The sequence below is a fragment of the Malaclemys terrapin genome, chromosome 3 (assembly GCF_027887155.1).
Source record: "Malaclemys terrapin pileata isolate rMalTer1 chromosome 3, rMalTer1.hap1, whole genome shotgun sequence".
NCBI classification, from domain to species: domain Eukaryota; kingdom Metazoa; phylum Chordata; order Testudines; family Emydidae; genus Malaclemys; species Malaclemys terrapin.
Window position 1 is genome coordinate 45,022,785 of NC_071507.1, and position 27,208 is coordinate 45,049,992.

The 27,208-nt window shown below is 43.5% G+C and overlaps 1 pseudogene; it reads right to left on the reverse strand.

The window, feature by feature from the left end:
- Positions 1-24,689, reverse strand: part of LOC128833788 (centromere protein F-like) — a 51,343-nt pseudogene extending 26,654 nt beyond the window's left edge.
- Positions 24,690-27,208: the final 2,519 nt, after the last annotated feature.

Consider the following 27,208-nt stretch of genomic DNA (forward strand, 5'->3'; position numbering starts at 1 on the left):
AGGTATTTACTGTATTAGTACTTTAAAGCAGCCTACACATTCTAATTAGACATATTCTGTGCACTGGATAAGACTTCAGGAACCTATCAAATGCAAATAAAAAATAAAAACTATTTAAAAACTGCTTATCAGGTTAAATTTATAGCAATATAAAAAAATTTAAAATCTATTATCATATCAGGAAAATTGAAAGGCCTTTAAAAGTCTAGTTGGCACAATTTATGTTTATTTTTTGAGCTTGGATAGTGACTGTACATCAGTTTCACTTTGTTTTTTACTAGCTTCATTTTCTGATTCTTATGCACAATGTTGCAGTGTTTAGGCCACCAATTTTGCAGAGGCTCTTTGTTTTTAAGAACTACCTCCACTGGAATTTTCTAAAAAGTTATTGAAATATTTCTATTTGGTCTTAAGTTTTGAAAAAGCTGCTTCTTAAGAAAAGCTATTACAAACCTATTTTTGGGGCCAAATTTAACCAAATAGTGTTCATTTATCTTATTTAATACATGTCTCACTTTTTGCAGGGGGCCTTTAGTAAATACAATCTATGGTCTTTTTCACATCACTAAAACATTGCATATCTACAAATAAAAACTGCTTTTGTCATGATACACGTGTGTGTCTTTGGGGAGGCTCAGAATCTTTTCCACGCACTTCAATGGAATTTTGTACATGAAGAACAGTAGTCAGCAATTTCAGATTAGCACATGAAATAAATTACCTCATCATTCTTTCATGAGGACTGATACTCTAGCTGCAAACAAACAGATGGCAAGCAATAGCAGTTGAGAATTTTCCTTTTTTTGGTCACTGACCCTTCTCCATGCCCCATCCTCCCAAAAAACCCCTTCAGTCTTCCAAAGCTGAAACTTCAGAAAATCTAAAGACCAAAGATAGAATGACAGAGCGCAAGACATGAAATGACCCTAAGTCACCTGTCACCTTATCTGCTGAAGATAAAGTTCATCCTATAGTGTTTATTAAATGTCTACAAAGACTTCCAAGTGGATATCCTGCACAGCTGCACTGAGACTATGGCTACACTACAGTTTAAGTCGACATACGTTATGTTGTTCAGCGGTGTGAATTAGCCACCCACCTGAGCGACATAACTTGCACAGACTTATGCGCCAGTGTGGACAGCAGTATGTCAGCAGGAGCGCTTCTCCCACCGACATAGCTACCGCCACTTGCGGGACCTGGAGTAATTAAGCCGACGGGAGACCTCTATCCCACCGACTTAGAGTGGCTACACTACAGAGCTTACAGCAGCACAGCTGCACCGATGCAGCTGTAAGCTCTCTAATAGAGCCAGAGCTGGAGAGAAAGAAACGGGGGGTGGGGGGGGAAAAAAAGACTTGTCAGTTGAAGAAGTTCCATTCTACTATGGTTTTAGTTTAATCAGGCAAGGATCTCTATGAAAAATGACTTCTTGATAGTGTTAGGTAAAAAGCAAGTCCTCACTCACCTCTCCAGCACCCGAGTTCGTGCGGAGTTGGTATGGGGCTCACAATCTGTCAGAGACCAGACACCAATTCGTTGATCAACGGGCTCACACTATCCTTAGCTTGAAAAGCTTCAGAGTAAGTGTGGCAAGTTTATTAGGGGTGAGCATCAATATTTATACACAGAAGTAAACAAAGTGATTAACAGATCATAATGGTCATGTATAATCAATCAAGATTCTACAGGATAAAACAGGTTAAAATGTAAATTCAGAAAGAGAAAAGGGGAGATGACTACTTAAGGGGAGGGGGGTGTCATGAGTAGTTCGCAGGTCAGAGCTTTGATTAAAAGTTCAGACAGAGACATCAAGTCTGGGTTAAGTTTAAGCTCATCAAAAGTTCAGACTCAACATTCCTCCATTTGTAGCTTTGGGATAACTATTTACCAAAAGCTACACCCCATTTTAAGGAGCCAAGGGCCGCTTGGCAATTTCAGCCTGGGCCAACTCGAAGAGAGTAAGGCCCTTGGCTGAAGTAGGAAAAGAATAACCTGACCCACATGAGTCTATGAGGGAGGGGACACACTGAATACAGCAACACAGTATTATAAGGATTACTATGGCCCCAACAATACCCACCAAGAGTTTTTTTAACCCACCCAAATCCAGGCAGCCAATTTCATAAGGCTCCCCACCAATTATAAGGTGGCTGGCCAGAGGAGTAGTTCTTAGCCATTTCCCTTAGATGTTTGGTACATTGAAAAGTGTCAGAGTAGGTGTCATTTACAAAAACACAGCATTCTTCATTTATGAGGGCACAAGTTCCTCCCTGGGCTGCTAACATTATGTCCAAAGCCATGTGGTTTTGCAAAGCTAACTGGCGCAGCTGGGACATTTCCCCGGCCTGATTCTCAAATAGGGTCGCAGTTTCATTGGTTAAAGATTCTAGTAGTCCTGTTCTGCATTTACTGGAAATTGAGTACATACCCAGCAATTACTTCTATTTCCTAAAATACGAGTTTTAACCTCATGGGAATATCTAATAAAAGCATTATCTTCATAAGTAGAAAATAAACTAAAAAGGCATAATAAAAAACATACAGTTGTCAGAATAAAAGGTCCTCTCATTTTTGCCGAGTCAATTTAAGTCTGATGTCTGAAAGAGGTAAGCTGGTCCACTGGTCGGAGGCAGTGTCCTCAGTGGTGGCAAGAGCTGCTGGTCCGTCACTGTGGTCCACTACGGCTGGCTTGACGTGGGAGTGGTGGATCCAGGATTTGCGTCCTTCCAGGAACACTGCAGTCTGGGTTGTTAAAAGAACCTGGTGGGGTCCAGTAAACCTCGGCTGGAGGGTGTCGCCACGAACGAACTTTTTGGCCCAGACGAAGTCCCCTGGTTGGAACGGGTGGATCTGTTCTTCCAGCGGCACGGTCTGGGAAAACTGCGAGGCTTTCCAAAGGGTACGGAGGCGAGCCTGTAGGGAGAGAAACTGGCACACGGTCATATGATCCCCTCCCAATAGTGAAACATCAGCACGTGGTAGCGCCCTGCCTTTGAAAGAGGGGTGTCCATAGAGCAGTTCAAAGGGGGATAATCCCAATACACGGGTTGGGCGAGTACGAAGGTGAAACAGGACCAAGGGAAGTACCTGAGGCCACTTTAACCCTGTTTCCTGACAGTATTTAGCCAATGTAAACTTAAGCTCCCTATTCATACACTCAACTTTCCCGCCAGACTGGGGGTGGTAGGGTGTATGAAAGGAGTGTGAAATGCCCAGTCCTTGTTCTAAACGGCCAAGGACATGACCAGTAAAGTGAGGTCCGCGATCTGAGTCAAGCACGAGAGGGATGCCAAAACGGGGTACAATGTCTCTAAGGAGAATCTTCGCCACTGTGGCAGCAGTACAATTAGCAGTAGGAAAAGCTTCGACCCAGGAAGTCAGAGGGCAAACCAAAACAAGGAGGTGCTTTTTCCCAAAAGCCTTTGGCATATCTGCAAAGTCAATTTGAAGATGTTGAAATGGAGCAGCAGGAGGAGGTCTTCCACCCTTAATTTTGTTAAGAGGCGGAGCAGGTCCATTACGCTGACATGTGCTGCATGCTTTCACTATTGACAGGCAGTAGGGTTGAATGCCTGGAGCATACCAAAAGCGAGCGATGGTGTCCACAAGGGCGTGCGTGCCGTAGTGACCCCCCTTATCATGGTGCCAGTGAACTGCCATGGGGTATGTGGAGCGAGGGAGGCAGGCTCAGCCATCCGGCATAAGCCAGGTCCCTTATTTGTAAGATGCTATAAACTACTTCCAAACAGTCGTGCTGATCCTGGAGGACTGGCAGGTCAGGAAGCAAGGTAGCTGGATTAAGGGGCCCACACCTTTCAAAAATTAGGTTAGTGTCTTTTAAGAGTTCGGCCTCTAGCTGTTGCTGACGATGGACCGAAAAGACTTGGGTTGTGCCCCTACGCAGAAGGGCTGACAAGGCATGAGAGGTCCAAACCGTGGTAAAATGACCCAGGGTCAGGCTCTTTGCCTTTGTGATCAGCAGGGCAGCTGCTGCCAGAGTCCGGGTGCAGGATGGGGTTCCCTGAGCGACAGGGTCGATCTGCTGAGAGTAAAAAGCAAGCGGGAAATGGTGGGGCCCGCTCAGCTGGGTAAGGACGCCACTAGCAATTCCGCCCCTCTCGTGGACAAAAAGGTGAAAGGGTTGCTGTAATTGGGGGGGGGCGGAGAGACATGGAGGAGGCCACACTGTCCTTGAGTAACTGAAAGGCTTGGATTGTGTCCGGGGACCACTGCAAAGGGTCAGGAGCAAGGTTAGCAGTGAGTCGGTGGAGCGGTTTGCTTAACTCCCCGCAGGACGGCAACCAGGGGTGACAGAAGCCAATTAATTCTAAGAAACCTTGAAGTTGTTTCTTGGTGTTTGGCAGAGGGCAGTTTTGGATAGTCTTTATGCGGACTGGGTCCATTTGTCTCCCCTCTGGGGTTAACAGGAAGCCCAGATATTGGACCTTCTGTGAGACCCACTGAATCTTGTTAGGGTCTATCTTGTGGCCTCTGGTGTGTAGGTATAATAAAAGTGCCTTACCATCGATGCGGAGGGCAGCTTCTTCGCGGTTACCTAATAGGATGTCATCTACGTATAGGACTAACATGGATCCCTGCGGACTGGTGAAGCCTTCCAAGTAGTGGCGGAGGCATTGGCTGAAAATCATGGGGCTGTCTCTGTAGCCTTCAGGAAGTCGTTGCCAGACATAACTTTGTCCCTCCCAGGTGAAACCAAAGAGATACTGAGAGTTTGGGTGCACAGGAATGCTGAAAAAGGCTGATTTTAAGTCAATAACAGTGAACCACTTAGCATCCCAGGGGATTTGGCTGATGATAGTAGCTGGATCAGGAACTACTGCATGAAGAGGGACCACCTACTGATTAACAACCCGTAGATCCTGTACAAAGCGCCAACGAATAGGGTCTCCGTCCTTTTTAGGAGGCTTTTTGACAGGCAGTATAGGGGTGTTACAGGGAGTGCGCTGAGGGCGGACTAGCTTTTGTGCAATGAATCCCTCGATAATGGGGCGGATGCCCTCCCGGGCTTCCAGCGACAGGGGGTATTGAGGGACTGACGGGGGGGTTAAGGAGGGCTTCACTTGAATCCTTACTGGCTCTGCCGAAAGGAGCAGGCCAACATCAGTGTCAGAAATTCCCCAGAGGGTTAAAGGCAAGTCAGTGAGGTCGGGGGGGGGGGGGGGGGGTTCCCAATTACCCTGAGTTGGGGCCGAATCTCCTAACACTGTCATCAATAATCCTACCCCTTCAGGAGTGCAGGTTAAAGTAGCCTCAAGCTTACAGAGTAAATCCCGGCCCATCAAAGGGATCAGACAAGCTGGGGAAAAAAGAAAATGGTGAGAAAAACATTTATCAGCATAAATAACATTTAGAGGCAAAGTGAGTCCCAGAGACTGTGGTTGCCCTCCACCCCAGTTGCAGTTTTAACCTCAGAGGATAGCCAGGGAGAGGGGGCATGATTTAAAAGAGAGAAGTAGCTCCAGTATCATTGAGGAAGGAGACAGGCAGTCCCTGGACTGAAAGGGTTAGACGAGGCTCTTTGCTGGGAGGGGAGAAAGTGAGGAAGGAGCCGGCTAAAGACATTAAGGAAATAAGACCATCACATTGTTTGCCTTCGCCCCCGGGGTACCGTCATTGAGGAGGCTGAGTTTGCTGCAGCTGCTGCTGTTGCCCGTAGTTGATCCAGGCCTGGGGAACGGGCTGAGCTGGTGGTGCAGGGATGTATTCGTCCCTGGTGTAAGTATCTGCGGATGCGACCGGACTCTCTGGGCGTCCCCAGGGGAGGGGTATGCAACCTGCTGCATCTGCTTGATCTTTTGCCTAGTAATTACTCCTCCCGAGGTGTGCCCTTCCATTTCCCCCTTATCCCTCTGCAGAGATTCCGATCTGGAGTCCTGCAGATTCCCCTCTGCGCCCTGGAGAGAGTCCCCCTGCGGAGGAATAGGGGCAGGTGCAGTGGGGACCAACTGACGAGTCAAAACACGCCGTGGTTTACACCCTTCATCGAAATAACATGGAGGGGGGTTCACTCTCGGGAGAATACCTGACTGCCATAATTTTTAAAGATTTCCACAGCTCTGCTGCTGTGTCCCAACAAAACCAGTAACATAACTGTCCCGGATGGTCTTTTTCGATCTGGCTCCTTACTCCTCTTAAGGCAGCCTGTTCGAAAGAGCCATACGAAGGCCACCTCATCTCCGGGTCGGCCAATACCGCGGTATTCCCAGTCCAATTCCTTACACACAGTGTGTACAACTTCCTCCTAGACATTCCTGTCTGTACTGGGAGTTTCCCTTCGTTCCATAACTTATTTACAATCCCCAACGGACTCTCAAGAGACACGCTAGTCCCTTGACCCATGGTGTCTGACAGGAGCCCTCCAACTGGCGTTTACCCTGCTGTCCAGTACACGACCCCTCAATATTGAATTGGCTGGGAGAAATCTCCCGTGGCGCCTGCCAATTCGTATATGAGTGGTCTGACCACTGGACAGAGGCACCGCACCAGAAGGAAATCCCGGACGAGCCCCCAAATTGTTAGGTAAAAAGCAAGTCCTCACTCACCTCTCCAGCACCCGAGTTCGTGCGGAGTTGGTATGGGGCTCACAATCTGTCAGAGACCAGACACCAATTCGTTGATCAACGGGCTCACACTATCCTTAGCTTGAAAAGCTTCAGAGTAAGTGTGGCAAGTTTATTAGGGGTGAGCATCAATATTTATACACAGAAGTAAACAAAGTGATTAACAGATCATAATGGTCATGTATAATCAATCAAGATTCTACAGGATAAAACAGGTTAAAATGTAAATTCAGAAAGAGAAAAGGGGAGATGACTACTTAAGGGGAGGGGGGTGTCATGAGTAGTTCGCAGGTCAGAGCTTTGATTAAAAGTTCAGACAGAGACATCAAGTCTGGGTTAAGTTTAAGCTCATCAAAAGTTCAGACTCAACATTAGAACAGATTACTCTACAGAAATCTTCCAAAGAATTACATACAAGAACACAATAAAACAAGTCAATTTCTTAACTCAGTTAATTTTTTCATACTGGAAAAACTTTATAAATCAATAAAATAATTAATAAACATGTATATGGTGTTTTTTACCCAGAGATCTCAAAAAGTCTTACAAGTTGAGTAGGTATTTTACCCCCATTTTATACATAAAACAGTCTTCAGTGAAGTCCTTAAACACAGGTTTTAATTATCTTTAAAAAAAGACCTTCTTATTTATAAAATAGATAAAAAGTCATAACTATACTTGCAAGATACCTTGGCTCTGTGTTTTTAACTGCTCAATGACAGAAGAATTACCACAATTGTCAGAAAAACTGTTGTTGAAATCTGTCTTCTTTGATCTTAAGCCACTGTGGCTAGGAGTTGCTTCTTGTTCCCATGGAAAATGGGCTGAAGTGAAACCCCTCTTTAAAGGGGTTTCTTGACTGCTGGATGAAGGACAGCTTGGTGTCTTTTCTTGTTGCCACGAGAACACTGATGAAGAAGCCTGATGCCGAGCAATCTTTCTGTGACTCTTAGTACTTTGAGGATGAGAATGATTTATTTTCTATTTAAAAAGAGGGGGGGAAAGCATAGCTACCTTTGCACAGCTGACAATTTATAAGAGAATTCATTCACTACTGTATGGTAAAAATAAGGTAGGGCAATAGGTCAAGCTGTCAGTGACAATTTTTGATAACAGAGTCAGCAACACACATCATTCATCAGCGCAAAGGACTATACGATTCACACCACTCTGCTTTTACACCCCCAACAGTCAACTGACTGGAATACTTTGCCGATTAACATCACAGGCAGCTGAATAGGGTTCAGTTCAAATATATCTAAGCTGGCCAGCATCTCAATGACAAGAAGTTTGACTTGTGGTTCCTTATATTTAGTATATGAAGTTTTTTGTTTTGTTTTTTAAGAGAAGCATCTTATCAATTAACATTGAGGTACCTTCCCACCACATTCCTCATGATCAGATCAATTTTGTAGAGCTAGCTCTTGACATGCACAACATTCATTTATGTACTTAGTTCTAGACTTACGGTAAATTAGATCTGATCCTCATTTGTGTTCTGTGGACAAATATAGCTACATTTTAGACTAAGGGCTTGTAGCGGGGTGGTTGCCCCGCTCCCGCCTTAAAGGGCTTAGAACAGCAGGGGGGGGGAGAGGAGGGAATGAGCTGTGATTGGGGAAGCAGCCTCAGCTGGGGCCACGCCCCAAACAGAACACAGCTGGCCCTTATAAAAGGGCTGTGAGACAGGTGCTTTAAGACTCTCTCTCTCTCCCCTTAGAGAGAGAGAAGGGCCTGGCTGCTTGGGCATGTACCTGGGTATCTAAGGTGGAGCAGGACTGGGGGAAACCAAGAGGCGCTGGGGAGCTCTGGCCTGAAAACCCCCCAGGCTGCTGGCCTAGTGCAAGGCCAAAAGGTACTGGGGTTGCAGAGGGCAGCCCAGGGGTATGCAGAGGCAGCAGGCCCAAGCCCTCCTTGCCAGTGATGAGTGGCAATCATACTGCAGTCTGCCCCAGTGAATGGGGGCTAGATGGGGACTGGCAGTAGCCAAGACTGAGGCAAGGTGGACATAGGGAGGTGGGGTTTCCCTGGGGCGGGGACATCCACCAAGACTGTGAAGGTACTGCAAGGGCAGAACCCCAGTGGAATAGGGCACCGGGGTCTGGGTGAGACAGGGGCCTGCAGAGAGCATGCCAAGGCTGTGAAAGAGCCAATTTCCAGGATGACAGCAGGAGGTGTTGCAGTGGTGAGTCTTGACCCATTATAGGGCTCTAGTCATCTCCAAATGTGTGGTGATCACATTAGCAACAATTCTACATGTAAATCATTCCACACACGAGAGATTCATTTATTTGCACTTATTTTAACAAAATACCTGGACTCAAATAACATGTTTTGGTTCTAATATCAGATATTTTTCTTTCCCTAGACAATCTCTGTGTCTGTAAACCTCTGACTGCCAGAAGCTGGGACTAGATAACAGGGGATGGGTCACTCAATAAATTGCCCTGTTCTGTTCATTCCCTCTGAAGCATCTGGCACCATCCAGAAGGATAAGGGGCTAGATGGATCATTGGTCTGATCCAGTATGGCCATTCTTACGTTCTAAAAATACAAGGAAGCTGGTATTGGTACTTACTGAACTTGGTTTTCCAATATAGCTAACATTTGAATAGAGTTTGTGACTAAAGCACTAAGGGCCCCAATACTGCTCCCCGAAAATTAACAAGAATTTAATCCCTGACTTCAGTGGGATTTTGTAGGTTTTCTATACAAGTTTACTAAAAAAGGATTTAAGCATGCTGAACTAGTATATTCTTAAGGTCGTAAAACCGAACTATGCCCAACTTGAGTAGGTTAGGTTTTTTGTTTGTTTTGTTTTTAAAACAGAAAACATAAGAGGTCATTTTCAGACTTTAAATGCAAAAACATATGCATTCCCCATAAATTCTATCCCTCTTTATAACTGTAGGTATTGAGAAATTCTCAGTCGTGTGTGATTATTTACATGAAAATATTTAAAAAGTCCTTTTTGTGTATTCTAATTAATACTAAATTTTTGGAAAATGCTGCCAGAAAATTAACCATACCCACTGCTTACTCTTCTTAATCTTTAATCTCAATGGCATGAACAAATTTAATTTTACCAGTTTCCCTGAAAAATCATATGGTTAATTTTGAAGAACTGCACCTTTCTCCATTTCACACATTAAATGAGATTACAATGCTGAAATACTATATACCCCATTTCAAATTTATATTTACTTTAACCTGGATATTTCTCAGTTCTGCCTCCAGCCTTTTTCTTTCTTCAACTTCTTTATTGTATTTTTCTTGGAGTTCTTCAAACTTAGACTATTCAAATTGACAATGAATATTTGCTAATAATCTGGCTCATTTCATACATAATCTTTCCTATTCCATTTCTTATGCCTAATATTAGACAAGGGTGATAAAAGCACAGCCCTCATTAATCTCTAGTAATATATAAAAGACAACAACTCAAGGGGAGTTCTTCTAAAACTGAATAGTTCAAGGACTGAAAACTGAGATATGGAACTCAGTGCCACAATGAAAATGCAACCACTAGACTGAGGGACCAATACCAAGGGTACAAATGTAGATTGTAATATCACCTGAATGAAGAAATTTTTCCCATTGTTCCCCTGGCATTAACATTTATTTGTAGCATGACTAAAGTATCAGGCATTGAGATTCAGATATTCAAAGGAGCTTAAAAAGAAAAATCAGTGGGAGTTGGACACCTAACTTCTTGATAATGAGAATCACCACACATTTGAAAATCTCAGCCTAAAGTCACATCTTGCTTCTCTCCACTTTAATTCCTACATAACTGTAGCAGCCACTTTCTCAAGCAACACCATAGCCAGAATGCTTTGCACCTTCTGAAAGCAACTGAAATCTCAGCTTTCAAAGGAGAACAAGAACTGATCTCCAACTCGTTAGGCAGGTTGCCAAATTGACATTTTTGGCAATACCTTGATTTAGTGTCCATGAAATGTTTCTGTTTTGTATTGTAGATTCTGAATTTCACAACCCTAAACTCAAACAAATTGTGTGATGGTACATTGTCACTGGTAAGCATTTTGAAATCTGAGAACTTACTACTAAATCCCTCAAGCCCCCGATTCACCAGCCAGTAAAACTGAATTTCAATTATTTTTAATGAAAACCTCACCTGAATATTTTATTTTAGAACATAATTAGTTAGGATGCACATATATTATGTCCATATTAGTGTCTGCACTTGTATCCTTCCCTGAAGCAAGACAAAGCATATTCTTGGTCTCACAAAGCATGCTCACTTAAATTCTAACACACTCACTCATGAGAATTAATTTTCAAATATTGGAAAATTATAGACATTAACAAATTATAAGCCAAACACATGGTCAGCTGTTTTCTTAATAAACCTTTTGTTTTCTTATGCTTCTGGAATGACCTGTACTTTCAAAGGAATTTACATTTTATTCAATTGCCTATTAGACAAGGGGGAAAAAATTACCATTGTGATTGAGATTTGGTGATAAAGGAGCAGTAAAATTCTTCTGTGGTGTACTCCTGAATGATAAGTCTCCTGTAATCAATGTTTGCTGACTTCTCTCAAGTTTGGATTTGTACCTGTTTAAAAGAATTAGAAGTGCAAGGAATTAGTTACAGAAACAAATAGGGTCCAAGCATACATTTTTAAGAGCCCCAAATGCACATTGAATGGCAATTTTGGTTGCTCAAGAAATATAAAATTAGGCATAATAAAGATATATCACTAAAAATATTATTCTAGATGACAATACGACACCTTCAAATAAATATTGGAATCTGTACTTTACTTCTAGTGATATTTGGTGGTTTAAATTTTCTCTTATATGAAAGACAATTGTTGTATATTACATATACACTCAAGGTTTAATATTTCAGAAGACTCCAAACTAAAAGAATTATACACAAAAAGGACACATGGATGAGAAGCAATTACAATGATTATATTTCAGAGTAGCAGCCGTGTTAGTCTGTATCCGCAAAAAGAACAGGAGTACTTGTGGCACCTTAGAGACTAACACATTTATTTCAGCATAAGCTTTCGTGGGCTACAGCTCACTTCTTCGGATGCATAGAATGGAACACCCAGACAGAAGATATTTATACATCCAGAGAACATGAAAAGGTGGAAGTACCCATACCAACTGTAAGAGGCCAATCAATTGAGATGAGCTATCAGCAGCAGAAGAAAAAAACCTTAGAAGTGATAAGCGAGATGACCCATAGAAGATGTGAGGAGATCTTAACATGGGGAAATAGATTCAATTAATGTAATGACCCAACCATTCCCAGTCTCTGTTTAAACCTAAGTTAATTGTATCTAATTTGCATATTAATTCAAGTTCAGCAGTTTCTCTTTGGAGTCTGTTTCTGAAGTTTTTTTTGTTGCAAAATTGTCACCTTCAAGTCTGTCACTGAGAGGTTAGAGAGGTTGAAGTGTTCTCCCACTTTTTGAATGTTACGATTCCTGATGTCAGATTTGTGTCCATTTATTCTTTTGCGTAGAGACTGTCCAGTTTGTCCAATGTACATGGCAGAGGGGCATTGCTGGCACATGATGGCATATCACGTTGGTAGATGTGCAGGTGAACGAGCCCCTGATGGCGTGGCTGATGAGGTTAGGTCCTATGATGGTGTCACTTGAATAGATATGTGAACAGAGCTGGCACCGGGCTTTGTTGCAAGGATAGGTTCCTGGGTTAGTGTTTATGTTGTATGGTGTGCAGTTGCTGGTATTTGGTTCAGGTTGGGAGGCTGTCTGTAAGCGAGGACTGGTCTGTCTCCCAAGATCTGTGAGAGTGAGGGATCATCTTTCAGGATCGGTTTTAGATCTTTGATGTGCTGGAGAGGTTTTAGTTGGTGGCTAAAGGTGACGGCTAGTGGAGTTCTGTTATTTTCTTTGTTGGGCCTGTCCTGTAGTAGGTGGCTTCTGGGTACTCTTCTGGCTCTGTCAATCTGTTTTTTCACTTCAGCAGGCGGGTATTGTAGTTTTAAGAATGCTTGATAGAGATCTTGTAGGTGTTTTCTCTGAGGGATTGGAGCAAATGCGGTTGTATCTTAGAGTTTGGCTGTAGACAATGGATCGTGTGGTGTGTCCTGGATGGAAGCTGGAGGCATGTAGGTAAGTATAGCAGTCAGTAGATTTCCGGTATAGGGTGGTGTTTATAATACCATCGCTTATTAGCACAGTAGTGTCTAGGAAATGGACCGCTTGTGTGGATTGGTCTAGGCTAAGGTTGATGGTGGGATGGAAATTGTTAAAATCTTGGTGGAATTCCTCGAGGGCTCCTTTTCCATGGGCCCAGATGATGATGTCATCAATGTAGCGCAAGTAGAGTAGGGGCATTAGGGGACGAGAGCTAAGGAAGCATTGTTCTAAGTCAGCCATAAAGATGTTGGCATACTGTGGGGCTTTGCGGGTACCCATAGCAGTGCTGCTGACTTGAAGGTATATATTATCCCCAAATGTGAAATAGTTGTGGGTGAGGACAAAGTCACAAAGTTCAGCCACCAGGTTAGCCGTGATATTATTGGGGACACTATTCCTGATGGCTTGTAGTCCAGCTTTGTGTGGAACGTTGGTGTAGAGGGATTCTATATCCATAGTGGCCAGGATGGTGTTTTCTGGAAGATCACCGATGGATTGTAGTTTCCTCAGTAAGTCAGTGGCGTCTCGAAGATAGCTGGGAGTGCTGGTAGCGTAGGGCCTCAGGAGAGAGTCCACATAGCCAGACAATCCTGCTGTTAAGGTGCCAATGCTTGAGATGATGGGGCATCCAGGATTTCCACGTTTATGGATCTTGGGTAGCAAATAGAATACACCTGGTCGGGGTCTTAGGCATGTGTCTGTACAGATCTGTTCCTGTGCTCTCTCAGGGAGTTTCCTGAGCAGATGGTGTAGTTTCTTTTGGTAATCATCAGTGGGATCAGAGGATAATGGCCTGTAGAATGTGGAGTTAGAGAGCTGCCTACTTCTAAGGTTTTTTTCTCCTGCTGCTGCTAGCTCATCTCGATTGGCCTCTTACAGTTGGTATGGGTACTTCCACCTTTTCATGTTCTCTGTATGTATAAATATCTTCTGTCTGGGTGTTCCATTCTGTGCATCTGAAGAAGTGAGCGGTAGCCCACGAAAGCTTATGCTGAAATAAATTTGTTAGTCTCTAAGGTGCCACAAGTATTCCTGTTCTTTTTAATGATATTAAGATTGGTCACAGTTGTAATAACGCTCCCTCTGCTGGACATTTACAAAACTGCTGTGTTTATGTCCCAATATGCTTGATTTGTGCTCTTAAGCTTCCCTTGGCCTGAATAGGCTGCAGCATGGCCTTTTCCCTCGGCTTCTCTGGTACACTTCCAGGGCACAGGCTCTGTTCCACTTGACAGAAATGGGACCACACGACCTAGCTGTCTTAGGCACCCAGGCCAGCACTGACCCTGCAGACTTAAACACACCCTTTTCCCAGAGCTCCAACATTGTGGGCACTCTGGGTACACAGTTCACCTCTTCAGTGACATGTGGTAGTTCAGGGGTTCTCAAACTGGGGGTCAGGACCCCTCAGGGGGTCAAGAGGTTATTAGGGGGGGGGGTCTCGAGCTGTGAGCTTCCACCCCAAACCCTGCTTTGCCTCCAGGATTTATAATGGTGTTAAATATATTAAGTGTTTTTAATGGGGGGCGGGCGTCACACTCAGAGGCTTGCTATGTGAAAGGGGTCACCAGTACAATAGTTTGAGAACCTCTGTGGTAGTTGAACACAGACTTCACAAGGGTTCCAAAAAACCACTCTCTGTTGGCAAGCACAATAAATATACAGATCTGGACAAAAATAAATAAATAAAATAAAATAAAACCCTATACACAATACCCTGCCTCAATTTCCTCACCACACTTAGAGCATTTTTTTGGACTGAGGTCAGTGTCCTCTAGTTCAGGATTCTTCCTCTCTCTCTGCCCTCATGCACATGGTTTCTCCCCTGAATCATGGAGTATCTGTGGTCTTTTCTCTCCTTGCCTCCTTCCCCAGTGTTGTTTAGAGACCCTCTTTTATTACCTCCCCCTTCTTTATCAGGTGACTCCCAATCAGCCTCATCAGCTAATGAAAGTACTTTACCACAGATTCTGTTGCTTAGTTACCATCACTCCTAGAATTCAGAAATTGAACAACTAGTTTAGCCTGGATGGTAGCCCTTGCTTTGTCCCAGAGTGCTCCATTTAAATTATCATCAAAGTTTAACAGCCTGTCATTGTTAGTCCCATGCCCCCACCACTTGGAATTTTAGTCCAAGATGGAGGTAAAAAGACAGAGGCTAAAAGACCCCCATTCAAAATGGAGTTTGCAGTCTGACACAGGGTCCCCAATATCAAACAATTTGTAAACTGTACATACGCAGATTCCCCAAATGTTCATAATTAAATTGTTTTATTAAGATTCCATTTTATGAAGCTACTGCTATATGTACAACAATCCCCCTAAGGGTCATATAACCTCCAAACTCTTTATATTCTATTAATGAGAGTGATAAAGTTAAAGCGTTAGGTCAACATTTTCAAGCCTGTCTCAAAAAAGTTGCATTAGAAAGTTGCAGTGGTAAAAAATCTGTTATCATGGTGACAGTGCCAAAACTATTTTGGCAAAGTGCATTTTACACTCTGCCACTTCTGCTGGCATGATGTCTACATAGCATTGAGTTGTATTGGCAAAAACATGCTGCACTCTGGATAGGCATTCTAGTGTTACATTCCCAAAGACACAGCATTCAAAGACTCAGCTGTGGATAACCGGAAAATAAAAGCAGAGGCTAGTCTGTTATAGCTATTCATGGAACAACCACATTTGGTGGAGTGGGAGTTTTGAGCCTGTCTAATGAGTGGTGGGACAATCAGTGGTTCTAGAAGTTTTAGACACAAGTTCATTCCTAGAGTTGCATGCTCAGCTCACCCCACTCCCCCAGCATAAAAATAGCAAGGCGAGAGCTGCCCTTACACAGTAGAGAAACAAGCGGTGATTGCCCTATGGAATCTTACAACACCAGTTTGCTATCAATTAGTGGGGTAATCAATTTGGTATTACTGTAAGCAGAGTCAGGATGAGCTCTACCCTGACATCCAGTGGTGAATTATGGCGAGTGTGGAAAAGAACTCCAGGGGCTGATCTTGTTTGCATAGGCACACCTACCCGCCTGGCATGAGACAACCGCAACTGATAGTGGTTACTTTGGATGGGGTGGGATCCCCAGTTTCTCTGTTATTGGGGCAGGAGGAATAAAGTGTTACCCTGATTATGTGAATCAAGGACAATGAAACTGTTTTATGACAGAGTGTCTCACCATCACCTAAGTAGCACTCGCTAGACATGGGTTCCACAACCCAGTGAATTGAGAGAGAGGATGGGGACAGGTATTTGTACTTGATAGTATGGGCCCTCTTTGAGGGCTTGGAACACCAATTGCACTACCTTCTCTCTCGAATGCCAGAGCTAACTTTGATTCCATTAGGAGTCTAGTTACAGGCTGCTGAGCTGAATTCACTTTGGGCCAATGGTGCACCAGCACTGGGGCTCCCCTACTATGAGCTGAAATCACAAAAGAGTTAAAGTTATTAAGAGCTGAGATCACTGAGTGCTGTGTTAAATAGTGGGGGAGCCTGAAGCTATATTGCTAAGCAGCTGGCAGAGCAGTTTGCGGGGACGGCTGGAGGAGCAGCGAGCGGCACGGAGCCTTGTGGGGACGGTTGGAGCGGCCCAAGGAATGGCGAGCGGAGATGTTTGCAGGGACGGCTGGAGCGGCTCACAGGTCGGTGAGCGGAGCGGTGCAGCTTGTAGAGCAGAGCAGTTTGTGGGATGGCAGGAACTGGACTGGCTCGTGGTGAAGGTTGCGGTGGAACCCCACGGAGAGACGGCCGGCCTTGGATCACGTAAGGTGCCCCTTAACACCCTGCGTGTCCCCCTTTTAGTCTGGGGCTGCACTGACCAGGGACAGAGACTTTGGGGGTTGTTGGACTTTTGGTGGTTGCTGGACCCAAGAGACTTTGGGGGTGTTGGACCTTGGGGACTCTGGGTGATTTTTGGGTTGCTGGATTCAAGAACTAAAGGGAAAGTACACAGCCCAATGTGCTGGTATGGGTCTTTTGCTCATGGTTTGTGTTCTGAATCCTGTTTGTGGTGTTTTTCCAATTTAATGCTGATGTTGTTTACCTCATGTTATTAAACATTTTCTGCTACACTCAGACTCCGTGCTTGCGAGAGGGGAAGTATTGCCTCTTAGAGGCGCCCAGGTGGTAGTATGTAATTGTCCGAGGTCACTGGGTGGGGGCTTGAGCCGGTTTTGCATTGCGTTATTGAAACGGAACCCCTAGATACAGAACCTGGCCCTTGTTGCTGCCAACTTAGATAGGCAGAAGGTTTACATTACCCCCCCCCCCCCCCCCAAAAAATCCAATCAATGATAAGGACACTCATCACTGAGGTATGCAAGACAATAAAGCATACTCTGCTGTATGAGGTAGTTAGGCAATTGTGCAAAAAAGAATAAATAGATTCAATAAGCTGGGTTTCCGTAAATGTGCTGGAGTTATAGGTAGGGAATATCCCCATTCTGTGCTCCCCCTGCCCAGCATCTTAGCATATAAACAAAGAAAACTTCAAAATTTATGCAGGCCTTGGTAGATCACAAGGGAAATGTTACTGACAAACCCTGGCTGGGTCAGAGAAATTCAGGACACCCACGGTTTTAGAAACATTGTGTTTTATTACGTATTGAAAGCAGACTCCCCACTCCATCCAACTGGAATTAAAAACATTTCTGGGCCGAGCATAGTTTATGGTAACTGCCTACCCTTAATTCTCTGGCTCAAGAAGCCATACACTAGCAAGCTAGACAAAAGCAAGGAAAATTTTGACTCTCACATGTGCAGCTGAAGAAGGAATGTGAAGTGGGCAGAGTTGGAAGGGCTTATGCTAAAGCTCCATATCAACAAGTAAAACATTCTCAGTTCTTATGCAATGCACAGCATGCAGCACTCGCTGAGAGACCCTATTGCCAGGGTGGATGAGTGAGGTGGACGGGCTGGATCTAAAATAGGCTAGCTAACAGTTGCATTGCTAACACACTTCAGGTAAAGGAAGCTTTAAAAGGTTACTTCGACAGTAGGTAATAATAGTTTCATAGGAATAGGCTTGGTTAATAGAACTGGTGTTTTTTGTGATATACATGACTTTTAAGGAAGATAGAAACATTGTCAATGACCAGCAGTATAGTACAGGTGGTGTATTTCTAGACTAAATAAAAGGCACTTCTGTAATATACATGCATTGACTTTTTTAAAAAAGTATGGAAGCCTGATTGGTATTGCAGTGCTAAAAAATAATACAAAGTCAGTCACACCAACTTTCAAGTATGTACTTTATTAACACCACAGCATATTACACATACAAAAAGAATACTTATAAATGACTTTACTAGCTCTATATCTTGACTAGGTACAAGTACACTATGCAGACTGGATGTCAGTGTAGCACAGATGACATGTGTAATCAAAGTTCTTTGTTCTGACATGTTGTCCATGGAAGTAGAATACAGAGATAACTGACAAGTGGATGTGTCTATATCCCTACCAATGTCCCATATTTATCCATGCTTTGGACTAGGTGAACTAATGCAGCAAGATCCTTAATGCTCACTGATCAACAACTCATTTGAGCAGCTGGGTCAGCAGCAGCTTTTTTTTTTTTGCGCATCTTTGTCCTCCCTCTACTCCTTCAGCAGCTGTTCACACCCCTGACTTATTGCCTTGCATTTCACTTTTAGACCTGCACAACCTCACAGAGCATGTCCTTCTCTGTGCGCTTCCTCTTGGCTCTGACAGTGACCAGACAGCTGTGCAGGTGTTAGGGAGAATCTTGAGGAGAGTCCCACTATTGAGGTTAGTGATAAACAGAGAACTGTTAGGTGGAAAGGAAGGGAGGTGGCCTTCCATGCCATAACTGTGGCAACTACTCAGATTTTCCCCACCTTGTACAGCATAACTATGTGGATTGCCTCCAAATTACTAAGGCATAACGAGTGCGAGACCTTACATGGAGAGTAGATCAGGATTTCTTAACCCAATGCCTTGGGGAGGGGATGGAGTTCATTCTGATATAGAAAAAGGATAGTATTTAATAAAGACAACTGCACTTATTTCAGGAAGTCATACTCCTTGATGATCCCAAAATGGCAAAGAAAGAGCTGTTTAAGAGGCATTAGTCTGCCCATGGAAGTATTCAGCCCTGCTGCTTTCTGCAATAATTCCCCTCAGAGGTCCTGGCAAAGTGGCATGGGGATGTGCCATATCATGGTGGGCTGGCCAAACCGTATCTTCAACATAATGTTTGGGCAAGTCTTACATACTACTCACTGAAAAAAAGTTCTGTGAAATTGTGCCCAGAAAGCTGTGTGTGTAAAAAATTAACAGGCTGCTCTGTTTGTACCTCAAAGCACCGCAAGACACCAACTGATGGTGTGCCCACTGACGTGTTAACTTGCTTCCTTTCCTGGTCTCACCATACTGTTCCTTGAAATGTTTAAAATTTAACATGTCTCACCTTTGTGCCAGCTGTATCTGATCCAAGTGGTATGTATGCACTTGCAATTCAGGATGACTTTCCACACTGTGTATACTTCCATCAAATCAGTAAGATGGCAGTGCTATCTCAACTGAAAGGAAGCATAGATCATGTTGCCTTGACTTTAAGCCTAGAGTACACTACATTTCAATTCATGGGTTATAGTGCCTTGCCAAGCTACACAGAATGCCTTAAAGTCCTATTAGAGAACCACCTGTATACAAAGATTCTGTACATACTTGTAATCAACATCATGAAGCCAGTGGTCAATTCTGCCTCGTGCTGCTATTGATGCAGTTAGAACCTTTGCATTAAAAAAGGTGTTTTAAAGAAGTTTTCAGTACACTGGTCTGTCTTTTTGAGAGGAAGATTTCATAATATGGGCACTAGATCTGGATTTGGGTACAGTTCCTGATAGAAACTAGGTGAGTGGCAGATCAATTTGGGAGGGTTGAGAATGTAAAAACCTGCACCAGAGTGTTTCTTACAGGTGACTGACAAAGTGGGGAATGTGGAGTAATGACTATTTGCAGCCATAGTGGTGGGTATGCGGAGGATATATAGTGCGTCCATATTTAGGCACTTACATAAAAGGCCTTATTTTGAGAGGCAAAAAGGTATATATATTTTTTTCCAATCCTGTTAAGCTAACAGGTTTAAAACAACCTTTTTGCCCAACAAAGAAAAGGCCAAACATTCAAATGTGCTGAGTACCTATGAATTCCACTGGGCTTAGTGGGAGTTCCAGGTGTGCATTATGTCACATAATCAAACCACTTTATTTACAGGCCTAAACATGGGACTTAGGAACTTTGTTTTAAGCACCCAGGTTTGAAAATTTTGGCCTCAAACTTCTATTTAAATATGGAGTGCAGTTAAATTAAAGTAAGAAAGTAGACAAAGACAGTAATTTGAGAGTCATTTACATGTCTAAGCAAAATAATATTTAAATGAGATAACAGGCACACTTAAGTTAAAGCAGAACAGTATGGTCTCACCTTTTAAGTTCCTGTTCTAGTCTTTCAATTTGTTTCTTGCTTGAAGTTAGTTGTTCCACTTGATAATTAACGTGTGATTCTTTTACTTGATCATGTGAAATTTTCTGCTTTGTTTTCTCATTATCACACAATTCCATCACTCTGGTTTTCTGTTTTTAGCGTTGCACCTTCATTTTCAACCTATTTGATTGGTCAATTATAAAAAAACACCTTATTTTTAGATTTTGATCAAGTCTGGGAATAAACATCTTTATTCAGAGTGAAGTGTGGAGAGCACTTACAAAAGAAACAATTTCTGCTTTATAAAAAAAGTGCTATTTGAATATTTTTATTCACTAGATTTCAAAGGCCAGACAGCACTGAAAATTGCAGTTACACACAAAACTATTTTGCTATTCTACCAATGTCCATATCACATTTTTGAAAAGACGGCTTCCCTGTGTAACATTTAAAATCAAAATACACATTCACCACAATTCATCTAATTTCTCTAATCAGTGGCCCCACACCTGTTCTTGGAAAAGTGTATTGGCTATAAAAAGCACCTATCCAGACCAGTGAAGTGCTTACAGCCCTTGCACATCATCAGAAGAGCTAAACTTAAAAGCCGTATGACTCTGATCATCATCTTGCTCCTCTCCCTTCAAATCGGTCAATGTTAGCAACCAGTATTTCCTGAATGACTAGAGTTAGATCAATGCTCAAGTTGTGTTTCCTCAAGATAGCAGCTGGAGCAGCCATGTCCGATTTGAAGGACGGATGCAAGATAGTAATCAGAATAATGCAAGTTCAAGATACTCACTCTCTCATGATCTGTGTTGTGTTATGTAGCATTGGAAAAAAAATGTTGATATTCCCAGCCTTTGAAAGGTATACTGCATACACTCCTATCCCTGACAGTTTGAGATACTGGACTTAGAACAGTCCCCAAAAAGTACTACCAGAGCAAGAGGCCAGTGACAGTTTAAGACTGAATATACAGCAAGGCCTGGATAGTGGGCTAGTGTCATTTTCATTCACTACCTTACACAGGTGTCAATCACTGCTCACAGAGTGAGTATTAGCACAAAAAACTGCTAGTAGGTAATCTACATTTTACTGGTCTGGCAATTTTTGATGGCAGCAATGACGTTATGCAGATATTAATCTGATCAGCGATAAACCTAGGTGTTATGGCTTTTTTGTGACTATAGCCCTGATTAAATTGTAGGTTCTTTACCTAAGAGTTAGTTCTTTTAGCTCAAGCGATAGCAGTCTGTGCTACAATGATGAATGTTTGGGGTTCAAACTATACTGCCTATGCATAAGTGGGAGATTACAGTTGTACATAATATTTTTAAATCTTCAAGTCAAGATTGGATGTTTCTCTAAAAGCTCTGCACTAGGAATTATTTCTAGGAGGTTCTGTGATTTTTGTTATATAAAAGATAAGAACGGATGGTCACTTCTGGCCTAGGAACCTATGAAAATAGAAGCAGCAATTTTAATAGGCCATTGCAACAGAATGTACTCCAGTATTTTAAAACCACCACACTCATATAGACAAGTTGTTGTAAATTCTGAATGAGCCTTTTGCTGGGTACAAAAAAGTTGAGCTAATCGTTCAGAAAATACCAATGACTATCTGATATGAGAGACTGGGTGCAAATTATCAGCATGACAATTTTGGTATGTTTATAAAAATTATATTTTATATGAAGTGACGAATGTTCACAGATATCCATTTGTGGAAATAATTTGTTTTAGAAAGCACCCTGTACAATCATTTTATCAAAACAATTTACATAAAGGTATTTTTAATTTTTTCTCACCCCTCCCCCCCACTGTGCCTCATAAGATTAACATTTTGCACAGCATTCTAGACACATTGTATAAGTGACTGTTTGCTATTACCGTAGCACCTAGGAGCCCTCGTCATGGACCAGTACCCCACTGTGTTAGGCGCTATACAAATAGAACAAAAAGATGGTCCCTACTCAAAGAGCTTTCAATTTAAGTACAAGACAAGGAAAAAGGGGAGAGTACAAGGAAACAATGAGACAACATTGGTCACTAGGATAGGCGGCTTGTGTACTGAGACTACAGCCTAACTCAGGTAGGCAACCTATGGCACGCGTGCCAAAGGCGACACGCAAGCCGATTTTCAGTGGCACTCACACTGCCCAGGTCCCAGCCACTGGTCCCGGGGGCTCCGCTGCTGGCTTGGGGTACTAGCTGCCGCCGCCCCCCTGCCAACTGGGGTGCCGTCTGCCAGCCCCACTCAGCCTACTGCCGGCTCCAGGTCCCGGCCACAGGTCCGGGGGACTCTGCTGCCAGGCTGGGGTTCCAGCCGTCAGCCCAGGGCTCTGCAGCTGCCCCCAGCCTGGGGCAGTGAGTGGTGCAGACAGGGCAAGAGTGGGCACAGCTCAGCACCTCCACCTTAAAAATATTCCAGCACAGTGGCGCTGGAACAATTTAAGTCCTGATTTGCTGCTTACATCACTATCACGCCATGTGGAACAGCGCGTTGCATTTGACGTTGAGATTAGAATGTACGTGCAAGAACAGGAATCAGAATTTTCTGACAGATTTCAATATTTCCAGCGATTTGGCCCAATGCTTTCTTTTCTAATTAAACCTGAAAAGTTCAACAAAAGTGACTTGGATTTGTCTGTATTTCAGTGGATGGGCGTTGAAGATTTTGACATGCAGCTCATTCAGTTAAAAAGCTCAGAATCGTGAGCATCGAAGTTTGGAGAACTGCGGAGTGCACTTGAAGCTACCGAGAGAGATCATAGGGCCTCTATTCTGACCTGCTGGACGTCCCTGCCAGTGAAATTTAACTGTTTGAAGAAAATTGCATTTGCAATGCTTTCAGCATTTGGATCCACTGTGACAAAGTTCCTCCTCTATCTTGGTGGGTCCTGCGCTTATCGGCGGATTTTCTTGCCTCAGAGATTCACCATGTGGGTTGGGGAACAGCCCAGAGACCTTCCCCTCTGGAAGAACCCACAGTCCAGGTCAATTGGGAGGTTTGGGGGGAACCCAGGCCCGCTCTCTACTCCGGGTCCCAGCCCAGGGCCCTGTGGATTGCAGCTATCTATAGTGCCTCCTGTAACAGCTGCATGACAGCTACAACTCCCTGGGCTACTTCCCCATGGTCTCCTCCAAACACCTTCCTTATTCTCACCACAGGACCTTCCTCCTGGTGTCTGATAACGCTTGTGCTCCTCAGTCCTCCAGCAGCACACCCTCTCACTCTCAGCTCCTTGTGCCTCTTGCTCCCAGCTCCTCACACTCTCACCACAAACTGAAGTGAGCTCTTTTTTTTTAAACCCAGGTGCCCTGATTAGCCTGCTTTAATTGATTCTAGCAGCTTAATTGGCTCCAGGTGTCCTAATTAGCCTGCCTGCCTTAACTGGTTCTAGCAGGTTCCTGATTACTCTAGTGCAGCCCCTGCTCTGGTCACTCAGGGAACAGAAAACTACGCATCCAGTGACCAGTATATTTGCCCTCTACCAGACTCCTGTACCCCACTGGTCTGGGTCTGTCACACCACATACCTGCATGAACAGGTATTTTCACACAAGAAGTCTGTCCTCTGTCCCTCTCGGAGCCTGCTAACAACTAATCACTCAGAAGCCAGTGTGCAGCTTAAAGTATCCAAATACATGCCAGATATTGGAAAACTCAGCAAGGAAAAGCAAGGGCAAGGATCACACAAAACTGATAAGATCTGCATTTTAATTTAATTTTAAATTAAGCTTCTTAAAAATTTAAAAGCCTTATTTACTTTACATACCACAATAGTTTAGTTATATATTAGACTTATAGAAAGAGACCTTCTAAAAACATTAAAATGTATTATTGGCACGCGAAACCTTAAATTAGAGTGAATAAATGAAGACTCAGCACATCACTTCTGAAAGGTTGCCGACCCCTGGCCTAACTGTTAAGTTTTTTGTAGGCATCACAGTAAAGGAGAGTTGTAAGGAGGGCTTTAAAAGAAGATGAGGGAACTTTGCAGATAGTTATGGGAAGCTCCTCCCAAGCAGAAGTTGACAGTCAGCATGGGAGAATGCCCGAAGATGCTTGTTGAAAAATTTAACAAATGGATGTGTTATGGGCTGATCGGAGGCTGGAGTTGACATTTCAATAGTGAATGAAAAAAGGATACCTAGGATGGGGTAGGCCATGAAGGAGCTAGGAAATGAAGACAAGCAGCTTGTTTATTGCAATAGAGAATGGAGGGGCGCCAAGAGAGGTGACATGGTCAAAGTGACAGGTAGAAGAATCGTTGCAGCAGCACTCTAAATGGATACGAGCAGAATAAAAATGCATTAAAAGTTACTTGGTGCGTTAAGACTATTACCTTCTGCTTTTGCAAAGCTGCCTCCAGGGATTCAAGCTGAAACGGTCTTTGCGGTTGTTCTTTTTTAAGCTTGTCTAGTTGACTTTCAAGCTCTTGAATCTTCTGAAGCGTCATTGTGGAAAGGCCTTTTACCACTCTTCCACAACCCAGCTCATTTTATATCTGCTTTTTTCCTTAATACAAAGTGTACATCACTGAACCTGAAACACAAGGAGAACATTACTACAACTGATTTTTAAAAGGCTTAGGTTTCAAAATTTTGATTTTTTTATTAGTTGAATGCAGTAAAAAATATGTATTTAAAAATTACTCCTCACTTTTTAATAAAAATTATGACAGGGCTAGAAAGAATTTTAGTCAATGAAACCGTTACAATGTTGGATCACATTCTGGTCTCTTGAACCATGGTTAGGCAATTTATATCTGGAGAATAATTTCTAATTTGACTTTCTGCTTCCATAAGCAATTTCTCTACTAGAGACCTTGCAAGGTCTCCCACGTAGCCGCTCTATGCAGACAGCAAAGAATTCTCCTGTCAGGATAATTAAAACATCCCCAATAAGCAGCAGTAGCTATGTCAGCGGGAGAGTGTCTCCCACCGACATAGCGCGGTCCACGTCGGCACTTTTGTCGGTGAAACATGTTGGTTGGGGTATGTTTTCCTCAGACACCTGACCAACAAGAGTTTTGCTGACAAGTGCTAGTGTAGACATAGTCTTATTAAAATAAGTTGGATAAAGGCAAGTGACTTCCATCTCCTACAGGGATAAATTTTTACTCTACTGGTCCCACACTTGAGCTGCATTTCAGAAAGATGCCTCTTACTATGTTATTTTTATGATCACACGAAAACAGTTTGTTAAAGATCTTTCCATTGATGTGTTGCTATGCATACGAAACACTCACACATGCATTCGCTCTGAAAGCCTCACTTTCTCTGCTGAGAGAAATTATACCTTCATTTTAGGTGGCTGCTGTACTTTTCTCTTTACAAGTTTTACAGTTTTTGGAAAGCAAAACAGCTGAGTTTGTAACCACTGTTTCTGCCAGCATGAGGCAAGCACTCAAATGTAAACATGCATTCAACTGCTGTGTATATTGACGCGGCTGTAGGATTACCCTGTTTCTTCAAGCTGAACTGTAGTTTGATGTAATGGCAAATAAAGTAATCAGATTTCTAAGATTATTAAGAGAAAAAGTGTATTAGTTATGAAGCACTGTAAATAATTGCCAGGAAATCAAATCTAGATTTTTCTTTGAGAAGCTATTGTACTACCAAATGAAAATAAACACTTGGGTCTGGTGTACACTAAAAAGTTAGGCTAATATAAGCTGTCTTGTGTCAACCTAGTTGTGCATGTGTTCACACTTAAATGTCTCTTCCACTGATGTAAGCGCCCCATTACAGCAACACAACAACACCGCCTCCCCCAGCAGCATTGAGCCATGGTCAATGTACCGAGGTCAATGCAGCACAAATATAGATGCTGCGTTACCTTTGTCAGCCCTAACAATCCTCCAGCAGCTGTCCCACAATGCCTGACACTGACTGCTCTAGTCACTAGTGCAAACTCCCCATTGCCCAGGGATCACTGAGACCAGAATGCCTGCCCCCTCTCCACATTGAAGTCCTGCAACTTTTTGAAATGCCTTTTTCTTGACTGTCTCCCTAGCATTTTTCCATTCCTGTGTGCAGCTGCCCAGCCGACTATGCTGGCCAGATGCGCTTCAGCCTTGATTAGACAGGAGATATTGGATCTCCTGGGTCTCTGGGAAGAAGAGGCTGTGCAAGCACAGCTACGGACCAGCCACAGAAACGTGGACACCTCTGGGCAGATTGCATGGGGGATGCAGGAGAAGAGGGGCGACATGGACTAGCAGCAGTGCCATGTGAAAGCAAAGAAACTGCATTAGGCATATCAGAAGGCCAGAGAGGCCAATGATCAAACTGATGCCAAGCCACAGACCTGCTGCTTTTACAAAAAGGCATGCCATACTTTGTAGCATGCCATCACCACCCCACACACCATCGTGCATAACTCCGAGGAGCCCAAGCCACAGGCCCCTGGTGCGAACAGTGAGGATGACAAGGTGGAGGGGAAGTGAAGAATTAAGAACATGCAACTGGGAGATCCAGCTATGCCATGAGCCAGAAACCTGTTTGAGACTCCACTGCAGTCTAGTCAGTCCCAGCAGTTGAGCACAGGCAAGCCCCATGCAGGGTAAGGAACCTTAGGTAAGTGTTTGTTTTTCCTATTACAATGGTGTACTTATGGCGCCCCCCCAATTTACAGGGCACAGCTATTGACTTTTCATTAATTCACTCATATTAGAAGAGGAAGCGGTACAACAAAGAGGTAGCATTATCTCCTTTTCATTCCCCCTGTAGAATTAGGCAAGAGGGGCTATGTGGAGCAGTTTATGTACAAAGGGACAGTTCTTTGTATCCTCCTGAGACAGCACAATGAAGAGTACCTCCGTGAAAGTTTTAATCCTCTGCCGAAGGTTTGGGATGGAAGCCTTATTTCTTCCTCCGTAGTAGGATGCTTTCCCATGTCAGTCAGTGATAACTTTGGCAGGCATCATTGCAGTACCCAGGCTAGCAACACGCGGGCAGCTTCAGAATGCCAGCAGCAGCTGTGCTCTCTATACGTTTGTTACCCTCAGGAGTGAG